Genomic DNA, 11,621 nt, shown 5'->3' with positions numbered 1-11,621 from the left:
GGTGCTGATCTATGTATTCACCTTTCTGATTAACAAAATCCCAGGCCCCATATTTGCAGATGTAGAAATTAAATTACCATATTATGTTAAATATGTATGTGGGTGCTTTCATTAAGTATGACTGTTGATCAAAACAGGTAATTTAAAATAATCTTTTACTGTGCATAACATAATTAATATTCAGGTCTGGACTAGGAAGAGAAATTGGCCTGGGATTTTACATGGCAACTAGCCCAAAACTTTTTTCCCGATCAGGTTCTCCCAATGGCCAGTCCTCCCCTGTTCGCCCCCAGAGTGCGTTGGCCCACCGGGAAAATGCCAGGTTTGCCAGATTACCAGTCCAACCCTGTAAATATTCATGAGTTTTGCAGCACAGCCTCTCACAATAAAAGTTCTTTACAGTTTAATTTATATTTAGACCTATCTTTGTGTTAATCTTTGCTTTGAAACTCATTATTCCAGCTGTTACAATGGTGATAGGCCTACAGGACGTTATTAGTAGAATAACATGGGATATGCATGCATTTTCCATCCATGAGTACACATAACAAAGGTGGTGATGTTTAGTACAGAACGTCACCACCTATGTGAAGCATAGGAACATTTAGAAATTAGAATTTGACAATGTCTTGGTGCTCTTATTTTTTATTATGCAAGCATAGGTATTTTTTTGGCAAATCAGTGTCAAAATGGTAACTATGTGGTTCCTGTGGAAATTCAGTTGTATTACAAATTCATGGACATTTATAATTTGACTCCAATTAATGAACTAGTACTTGCTGCAATGAAGCTTGGTACCTTAAATCAATAATAACTATGCATGGGCACTTGCTTTAGTGTTGCCACCCCTCATAGACTACATGTCACCCCCTTGCCACCCCATAAAACAATTTCTAGATCCGCACCTGCACACACTCACACACACACACACACACACACACACGGATCCTCCATGCAGCTCAGAGCAACTTCTTTGACTTTTGATCCTGACATCTGTGTCTTGCTGAAATGTTTGCTCGGCTCCTCCAGCCTTCTAATGTAGCTCCAGCAGCTAATGGCTTGTGAAAAAGGCAGACGGGCTCCTGTCTGCATGTGTGTATGTTTGTGGGGAAGAGAGGGAGAACAAGAGGGTAGGAAATTGGCTTTGTTTATGGAATACATTCTTTTTTTACAGGAATTTCAAAAGAAACAGCTGTTTGATCAAAAGTTTATAAAAATGTCCAAATAAGGAATGAAATCAGGATTATATAGCTTTACTTCCACTGATATAATTACACCAATTCAGACATCAGGTGTTTTAAGGTAATCCAATTATTCTTGACCTTCCTGCAGAGACTGTATGAACATCTCATAGAGCTATGCACTCATCTCCTGATGTTAATCCGGCCCCAGACACCAAAGTTAAACCTGACCCTCTCTGCTCATCGGTATGGTCTGTGATTCAGACTGGAAATTCAAGGCACAGTGCAAGAAGATTTTTGTAGTCCTGTAGCAGAAATACTGTCATCTTTAGCTAGTGAACATGTTATACAGGCATGTGGAAGTGATTAGGATAATAACACAAATCAGAGGAATATTGTGCACTATAATTTGCAATAATTTAGCTTTGAATATTTATATGGGAATTAAAGTAACCAATCATCATTTAAAGACTTCGAAAGCACTCTAAAAATATATATTTTTCTTCAACTTTAGGAAGCATTGTTCAGGAGTACATGGTTGCCTACTTCAAGTTTAAACTCATATAACTATCTATAGTATAAATATTCCCATAAGAGACCAAGTTATTATAACAAGGATAAAAAGTGAAAGGCAGAATGCCAAAGTCTTGATTATGTTAGAAATGTAACATCATTTGATTTTTGCTTATTAAACCAGATTGATTCAAATCTATTTATTTAACTGACTAAAGTCTATTAATGAACTGACTTCAGTGTATTAATTAAGACATTGTGGAAGGCCGGCATGTCATCATTAAACATTTAATTAAAAAGTCTTCAATTGGGTCCAGTCTGGGTTTTCTTTTTCTTTCCTTTTTTTATGTATGTGATATTTGCCTTGATTAAAGTTCATATTACAGTCTGCTTTTTAATGGCTCTTTTTAATGAATCAGCCGTTTCCATGATCATTCATTATTATTTATTTGGTATTGTCTCCTCTTGTTCCAGTAAACAGTGTAGTTCTAGATGGGCAATACATACTGTAATTGTTGGTTGATAAAATAAAAAAATAATCTAATCATTATAAAATGCAGAATCTGATCCTGGTATTAATTCAGAACATTATGGTTAATTTAATTGTTTTTATGTAACCTGATTAAAAAGACAACATAACATGCTCATTATATTCTGGTTGTATTGTATTTTTCTCTCTAATAGAGTTCATCATGGGTTCATGTTATTAAAATCATTACATTTTCTTCTAAAACAATACATTGATTCAATATAAAGCGTTATTCTTTAGGTTATTTTGTTTTAATTTATCACTATTTTGTCTTTATTAAGAGTGAAATAGATAAACTAATCAGGTGGGCATAAACTACATGCTAAGTGCTTAAAGAAATGCATAACAGTTATTATAAGTAGGACGAGATTTCTTGAACGTGGCACTTTGCTGTGTCTCTTTCAGACAACGTAGCGTTTTATGTGTAGATGCGAAATTAAAGATGCCCTCTAGCAAACATCTGCTCTCAGAGACCACACACACTCAAACTCTGCTCAAAGTGTCATGTTAATGAATAATCCCCAGAGAGTTGAATCATATGTACAGCACAGTCCTGCTGGCATTACCCTTAGTGCCAGCCTGCTTAGTTTAGACCCAAGTTCTGGGCAAAAAGTCTGTTCCATATAGTAGCGCATCTAAGCGCGTTCAGCGGGAGATATGAATATAAACATGGAGACAGCGCACAACAGTGAAAACAGTGCACGTTGATGGAAGAACTGGAGAGGGCCCGTTGAATATATTTTGTACCGGACCCAATAATTTTTAACTACAGCCCTGCAGATAATTAAACGAGCATCAGAATGTAAATGCAGTTTGTGTTACTTATTGAAACCTTAGTTTTTAATAGTGTTCACTGCAGAAAAAGAAAGTGGTCAAGAGTCGAGGTGTAGAAAAACGAACAAGGTTGATATGGAGAAAATACGCAAGAAAGAAAGATAATGCAGGAGAGAAACGACCCAAGAACAGCCCTGAAACTCTAAGTGGCGCAAGCTTATAGGTTCTTGAGATTGTTATTTGTTAGCCAGTCGGCTCACTCACATGTGACATATTAAGCCAATCAGAGCACTTTGTGTAAGCTGATTCGTCCCTTGACATGTAATCGGGTAGCCAATCAACTTGTCTATATTGTGTAATATTTAAAAGGCTCAGTTTTGCAGACAAGCCTGTTTCACTGCAGTGCATTGCAAGAGATTGTTCTCAGAAACCCACCTCCACCCCAGCTCCACATATCTAGATATTCTACATGGGGAATATTTGTAATGTCATTTTGTGCAGCAGCATGTTCACACATGCTCAATCAGCATGATTGTGTTTCTGTAATTGTGGCAGCAGCATGTCCACATGCTTAACTCAGTCTGAATATTTTATATTGAATATTTCTAACTTGTTTTGAAGCAGCAGCAGCAGCAGTAGCATTAGCAGATTTAGTCCGCCAATATCCTAACAATATGTCATATATTAACATGACAAATCTTTCGGAGAGTTGTCATGACTAAAATAAGTAAAGAAACAGAGAGAGGCCTCAGTGTTGGAGCCATCAGCTTGTGACAAGTTGATTGTGACGGGAGCCAGATGGACCTTGATTCCCTCAGGTGATTTTTCCGGTAAGTTCTCAATAACAAGGAATGACAGGGGACAGAGGGTGCACATCCCCTCTCGTGTCATCCTCATTCTCCTGCTATTTTCAAAATCACGGCCGTGACAGGACTTTTAGCCACAGCTGTAATATGTAGCTGTTGAGGGCAGCCGAGCACAAAACTGGTGCTTGTTGTCATGAGTCGTGGTCACTGGAGTTTGTTACATGAGCTTGTCAGGGGTGAAAGGGTAACAGACCGGTGATAGTGTTAAGGGTTGATATAACTGTAATATGACAGAGTCTATGTTTGATTAAAGGTGATTGCGGGAGAGCAGGTTGGCCTTCCAGCATGATAACACATTGTCTAGATCTGAGAAAGAAATAAGAATGAAAGATGTGTGGACTTTTACACTCAGGGTAAAGAGGAACTGAGGAGTCTCCAACCAAGTCTATTACTGACGAACAGTTGGAACACTGGTAAAAGCTAAAAGGTCATTATCAGGAAAACATTTTATGCTACTAATATTATTAACAGGATACTGAACTGAGTCATATTATTTGATAGATTTAACTCTGTGTGTAATACATAATATTAATTTATTTCTTTGTTTTATTTCGTTGGAATATCAGAGTCTGCATGTCCTAATTTACCACAATGAAAATTTGATGGAAAATATGTAATAAGAAACATTAATTAAAAAGTTAAAATATCATGAATTCATTGTCTATATAGTTTTCGAAAGTTCTACAGTTTTTTACAGAAAAAAAAAATATTGTCTCTGGTGCAAATCATGCAATAGCAATACTGACTGTATATAACGTGGGGATTGGATTATGATTTGTTCAGCTGTACCTTTTCAAATTAACTGTATGAAAAATAAATAAAAAAATTAAGTGAATATTTTTGCTGTTTGGAGTAACTTTTCCCATGGTCTATAGAGTAAAACAAGGCCTTAATCAGCCATAAAATGTAGATGCTTCACAAATCACAATAATATTACTTTTAGAAAGTTTAATTCCATGTTTTAATAAAAAATAAAAAAATAATAATAATTTTATTTTAAAAAGAATGTAAAATGCTAAAGTAAAAAAAAAAATTTTTTTATCCATCCACCTGATCTGCTCTGGTCTCCATGGTCTCCTGGTCATCCGCCTGATCTGCTCTGGTCTCCATGGTCTCCATGGTCTCCTGGTCGTCCGCCTGATCTGCTCTGGTCTCCTTGGTCTCCTGGCCATCCGCCTGATCTGATCTGGTCTCCCAGTCATTTGCCTGATCTGCTCTGGTCTCCTGGCCATCCGCCTGATCTGATCTGGTCTCCCAGTCATTTGCCTGATCTGCTCTGGTCTCCTGGCCATCCGCCTGATCTGCTCTGGTCTCCTGGTCGTCCGCCTGATCTGCTCTGGTCTCCTGGTCGTCCGCCTGATCTGCTCTGGTCTCCTTGGTCTCCTGGCCATCCGCCTGATCTTATCTGGTCTCCCAGTCATTTGCCTGATTTGCTCTGATCTCCTGGCCATCCACCTGATCTGCTCTGGTCTCCTAGTTGTCCGCCTGACCTGCTCTAGTCTCCTTGGTCTCCAGCTCCAATTCAGCCCTCTGAACCTCTGGCTCCAGCTTGGTCCTTCGAGCATGCAACGTCGCCCTGGCTCTCCATTCCTCCGGCTCTGCCTTGGTCTCAAGTCTCCCTGTCTTGGCCTTGTTCCTCTGCTCCCGTTGCCCCTTGAACTGCTTGTTTCCCCTTTCCCCCCACACCCCATGGATAATTCATTTTTTTTGTGGAGCGTCTGGAATCCGCTCCTTAAAGGGGGACTCGGTCACATATTCCCCGTATTTTGCTTAGACTGTTATGTTGAAATTCTAGTTTAGTTAATTATTCCTGTTTTTTGTTAGTTTTGTAGTCCTTTGTAGTATTCTTTCATGATTGGGTTTCCCCTGATTGTTTTCCCCAGGTGTTACTCATTCCCTTGTTTGCCCTTGTGTATTTATGCCCTTGTTTCCCCTGGTTTCTTTGTCAGTCTTCACATGTGTTTGTTATGCACTTGGTTCCCTGTGTTTTGTTTTCTTTATATTCTGAGTTACTTTTTATCTTTGTTTATTAAAGCTGCATTTAGATCCTCATTTCTCACCTGCCTTGTTACAGTAATGATCAGCAATTTTCAGAATATTAGTTTTGACTTACATCACACAATGGTACAACTCTATGTGCAGTGGGCGGGGGAGTATGTTTGACAGTTTATGCTTCCACGTTGATAATGGAGCATCATCAGGGGTCAGACAATCTCTGAAACAGGGAATTGAAGGCACCCTACATGGATAACAACAGGCTAGGAGAACTAAAGCTATGTTTACTAAAGACCAATAGAGCACTCAGCTAACAGCAGGCTGTGGTCCCCATTGCCTTTGATGTGGAGAGAACTGACAATTCTTTTTTTCTTTCTTTCTTTTGTTCCTGGTAGAGGAAGATGCTTTCTGAAGCCACACACCTACTGAGCACTAATTATTATTTTTTTTTATAACAAATGGTTTAAAATCATGTTAAGTACATCAATTAATTAAGTCTTCAAACAAATAGGTGCAGGAGGTGTAATGCAGGATGACAGCCTCAATAACCATTCACTTTCATTGTATGGAAAAAAAGGAGACATTCACCTTTGCACCCTACCTAAGAAAGTCATATGGGTTTGGTACAGCATGAGGGTGAATCTAAGACAGGATTCTGAACTGTTGTTTTATGAAAGCTTCTTTAACCTAATCCAGTGTTGTCTCATGTGGTTGTCTCACCACATTACCACCATACCTAGCACCTCTTGGGTTAAATTGGTTCAATTTTATTGGCAAATAATTAATTGGATTATATTATTTGTATATGTGTATCAGATTAAAAATGAATTAACATCTCTCTTATTTTTTCCCTTTTCAACACTGATTTCCTAATTCTGCCCATATGCACTGACTGTTGCTTATTATCTATTTTAGAGGCAAGATCTAGTCTTACCTTACAATGCAGAGCAAGAACAACTCTGCATCTGTCCCTGAATATCAAAACTCTTCCCTTTACCTCCACTTTGCATTTATACTTGTGGGCTCTAGGTGGCAATGTTGTCATACTGGCAGCTTCTCTCATCTTGCTCTGGCTTCATTTGCAATGGTTCCAGATTGTGGCTAGTTCTCTCACCATCAGCCTAATGAAGTGAATTCTACGGTGTGGCTGATACTGATGGCTTTATCTCCTCTGCCACTGGCAATTTGTACCTGGCTTTCTGAAGGCATGAACACTGAAATCCAGTGTAGTGTCATCCATTATACAGTGTATAGGCATTATAATGAGTTATACTGCATATGTTTGTTTATAACATATAATATACAGAATAATAGCATATTTAAATATAATAATGCCATAAATTGTTTAATGTTTTTCAAGTAACATTATACAAAGTCCAGTAAATGAGAAAAAAGGAGAAAAAAAAAACTAAATAAAAATTTGGTGTGACCACCTTTGCCTTCAAAACAGCACAAATTCTCCTAGCTACACCTTTTCTTGGTTGTTGGCAGATATGGTGTTCTAAGCTTCTTGTTGAACTTGCCATAGTTCTTCTATGTATTCATGCGGTCTCAATTGCTTCTGTCTCTTGATGTGATCCCAGACTGACTCAATGATGTTGAGATTCGGGCTCTGTGGGGGCCATACCATCTGTTGAAGGGCTCCTTGTTCTACTTCTGATTAATTATATTTCCAAAGGGAATGTTGAAATCTAAAATGTATATTTCCTACTGATACACTAAAAGCAAAATATATAAAACAACAATTTTAAGACACATATTTTTCTTAAGTTAAAAATAAAATGCACCTGAGACTTTTGCACAGTTCTGTACTACACATGTATATGTATAGTATGTATATGTGTACTGTATATTTGTGAGTAGTTCACATACATAATGTCAATACACTTTATTTGATTCAACAAAAAGATTTTAGATTGAAATTTGGGAAAAAGGGAAAAGGTGTATCTTGTGCTGCCTTTTGAAGTTTGCCTTTTTGCCTTTAGCAATTAGTTTTAAACAGTCCTCTGGTGTGACAAATACAATTTTAAAAGTACAATATCCCATGTAGTCTTTCAATTAATATGTATAATGTATTTTGTGTGTATAATAATGATCAAAGAAGTGTTTGAAAAGATAGTTTTGAATTATTTATAGCATGTCAAACAACTGGACACTGCTTCAAATTTCATTTCATCTATGTATTTGTTCATTATTTTTCACAATACACATAGTTTCAATGCAGCTTTACAGAAAATTCTGCAGTTTATATACACAGTAATTATAGATATTTGTATATGTACTGTATGTATATGTAGTATACAGTGTATATGTACAGCACTGCATGTACATTCATCAACTTCTGATTTTCAGTAATGGTTGCATGCAAAGGATTTCAAAACTCTTATAAAAGAGAGAGGGAGAGTGAATGAGAGAAAAAAAGCAAAAACACATGACAGACAATTGTGAGACAGGCACAATTAGAATCATTATTGAGACAGCAGAGATCAGAGAGGTGAAGCATGAGTCTCCTGCTAGGATCTGGCACAAAGACTGACTAAAGGTCATGGTGACTGGAGTAAAGGTATGCTGAACGATCAACCTCTTCTTCTGATCATTTCAACTTAATCCCTCTATGCCATTTAAGGGATAGTTCACCCCAAAATGAAAATTCTCTCATCATTTACTCACCCTCATGCTGTCCCAGATGTGTATGACTTTCTATCTTCTGCTGAACACAAATTAAGATTTTTAGAAAATATTTCAGCTCTGTTGGTCCATAGAATGCAAGTGAATTCTGGATAGAACTTTGAAGGTCCAAAAAGCACATAAAGGCAGCATAAAAGTAATAAGAAGGGTTGGGGAGTAACGGAATACAAAATATAAGTAACTGTATTCCACTACAGTTAAAGTTTAAGTCATTGGAAATTAGAATACAGTTACATTCAAAAAGTATTTTGAGTACTTAAGAGATTACTTTGAATTTATTGTCATTTGTTTCATTTAATATTTAGTCCATTCAGATGGAAAACATTTATACATATAAATGATGCAATCATATTTTTTTATCAAGAAAATTCACTTTGGATCATAATTAATTTTTTCTAGTAAGACCTTTGATATTTGGGCAAAAATCGTATTCTTGATAATAATCTTTGTATAGTTTTCCTGTAAAAATATCTATAAATCCTTTTAGAAACAACACTGCATAAGATATTTAGGTTTTTCAGAGAATGTATTTTTGTGTGTTTTGTCTTACTGTACTGGCAGAGTTTTTATAGTCAAAACAAGTGAAAAAATCTACCAGTGCTGAAGAAGTAATCCAAAGTATTTAGAATACGTTACTGACTTTGAGTAATCTAACAGAATAAGTTACAAATGACATTTAACAGCATGTATTCTGAAATCTGTAGTGGAATAAGTTTCAAAAGTAACCCTCCCAACCCTATCCATAAATTTCCAGTGGTTTAATCCATGACTTCAGAAGTGATATGATCTTCATTTTACAAATCCATAAAATTAAGATTTAAAGTCTATAATTAACTCAAACAATCAAGTACAGATCTGAGGTTTTGGGGAACATGAAATATTCCTTTAAGTAAATAAAGTTGAATTGATAACTGATACGTTTGTGTGCATCTAACAAGGTTTTCTAGTTGTTCTGACATAAAATGAAAAAAATAAAAAAAATAATGCTATGCATATATTTCAGGTAAATCCAATGCATTTTTATTTTCTTTTTTTCAGTGTTGGTGACATCAGTTTTCTGGATTTGCTGGTAAAGTCCCAATTGCTCTATCACTGTCTCTCTCTAACAGGCACACAGTCTCTCTTGAAATGGCCCATGTTAAGAAATACTCTGGAATCTTCTGCTCGAGCAAGTGGACTAATGCATCTCCGTGGAAACGCTCGCTTGCAGATTGATCAGGCATTACAATATCTTCTCTCTCCACCATCACAGTCTGAGAGCAAAAAAATTCCACTCATCAAAACCATGTGGGAAATCGACAGTAAAGAGCATCTTGCTCAAAGCTCAGGATATATGTGTGTGTGTGTGTGTGTGTGTGTGTGTGATTGTAAAGGTGGTGCATAGTCATTTCAGTAGGCGTTTAGCCCTATTCTGCATTTGAAAAAAGATTTGATTGTAATTCCCCATTCAGTAAGTTCAATATCTCAGTGGTATGTAAAGACATATTTCCTCCGAAAATAACATTTCTGGCATCATTTTTGTACCATTGGGTTGTTCCAAACTGTATGACTTTCTTTCTCCTGTAAAACACAAAAGGAGGCAGAATGTTAGCCTCAGTCCCCTGTACTTGTACATTTGAGCCATGAAAGTGAATGGTGACTGAGACTGAACCTAATATCTCCTTTTGTGCTCCACAGAAGCAAGAAAGTCATACTTGTTTGGAACATCACAAGGGTGCGTAAATAATGACAGCATTTACTGTATATTTTGGGGTGAAATATCCCTTTAAGCATAAATGCAGCGCAAAGTATGCTGTCACAAATGATAGAGATAATGGAATAATATTCTATTGACCCAGGGCCGGTTCTAGACATTTGGAGGCCCTAGGCAAAATGTATGTTGGAGGCCCCCCGCCATGCCCTCCTCCCCTCCACCTTTCAGAATTCACGAGTTCACACTTACATCAAATTAAATAGAGTAAAGATTATGCGTATTTGGCATGCTGTCCAGGGGAGGGCTCCAGGCTCTGAATTTTGGTCAGATTACATTAGATTGCATTGTATTTTGGATTGTGTTGTTTACATCCAGTAAGAGATTATTAAAAATCAAAGTGAGGAGATGGGGGCGGTGGAGGGATGCTGATAAACTGTCAATGAACAGAGGTAAGTCTGCAGTATATATACCTCTTATCTCGTTGATTATCTGAATGTGCTCCTCCCGAACTTTGTTAATAAAACATCATTTAATAAAAAAGACTTGAAAACAAATATGATTCCTAACCATTTTATTTATACAAAACCTGTTATCAGTATTTTTATATTTTTACTTAAATGTGCATATTAATGTAACTTTAATTTAGGTAAACAAAAAAAAAAAATCATCTGAAAAGCCATGTTTTTTTTTTTTAGCAGTCAGGAAGTTTTTTGCAGTAATTTGTTCAGTAATTTATTTATGGTAACTCACTAACTCACTATTTGGGATAATGAACAGTTTTGTTTTTGATAGACTAAATATAGTCATATTAGTAATGTATTGTAGAGAAATACCTTATGATACACAAATCAGCTGCTAGTGGAAGTGAAAAGACAAGTTCATTTCGTCAACTGTAATTGTGTGCTTATTCATATGCTTAAGATTGCATACTTATTTTCAATAAATATTGCAACAGTATTTATGATTGGAAAATGATAAAAATTAAGTCTATTATGGTCTATAGTCTATTATGATAGACTAGAGCAGTTAATGTAGGCTAAACATCTGCGTTTTAGAAGATATACAGACTGTTTTAAAACACAATAAACAATGCTTTAGTATAGTGCGTTTGCTCTTTGACTGACAAACTTAAATTTTTCTGTAGTATTTTGCGAGTGAGCTCCTGACTAGGGCTGGAAATCGATTCTAAAAGAATCGATTCCTTGATTCAGAGGCGTTAGGAATCAAGATTCTATTCCACAGGTTGTAATCGATTCCATCGAGGAGAATCGACTCCTTTGTAAGATTCAGTTCAACAGTTAATCATGAATTCGCCTCTATCTCTCCAACAGTGACTGGAAGTCCGATTCAGTTCCGCGAATCAGACTCTTTCGGACGGTTCA

Source organism: Xyrauchen texanus, chromosome 1 (genome assembly GCF_025860055.1).
Source record: "Xyrauchen texanus isolate HMW12.3.18 chromosome 1, RBS_HiC_50CHRs, whole genome shotgun sequence".
Taxonomy (NCBI): Eukaryota; Metazoa; Chordata; class Actinopteri; order Cypriniformes; family Catostomidae; genus Xyrauchen; species Xyrauchen texanus.
This window is presented reverse-complemented; position numbering follows the sequence as displayed.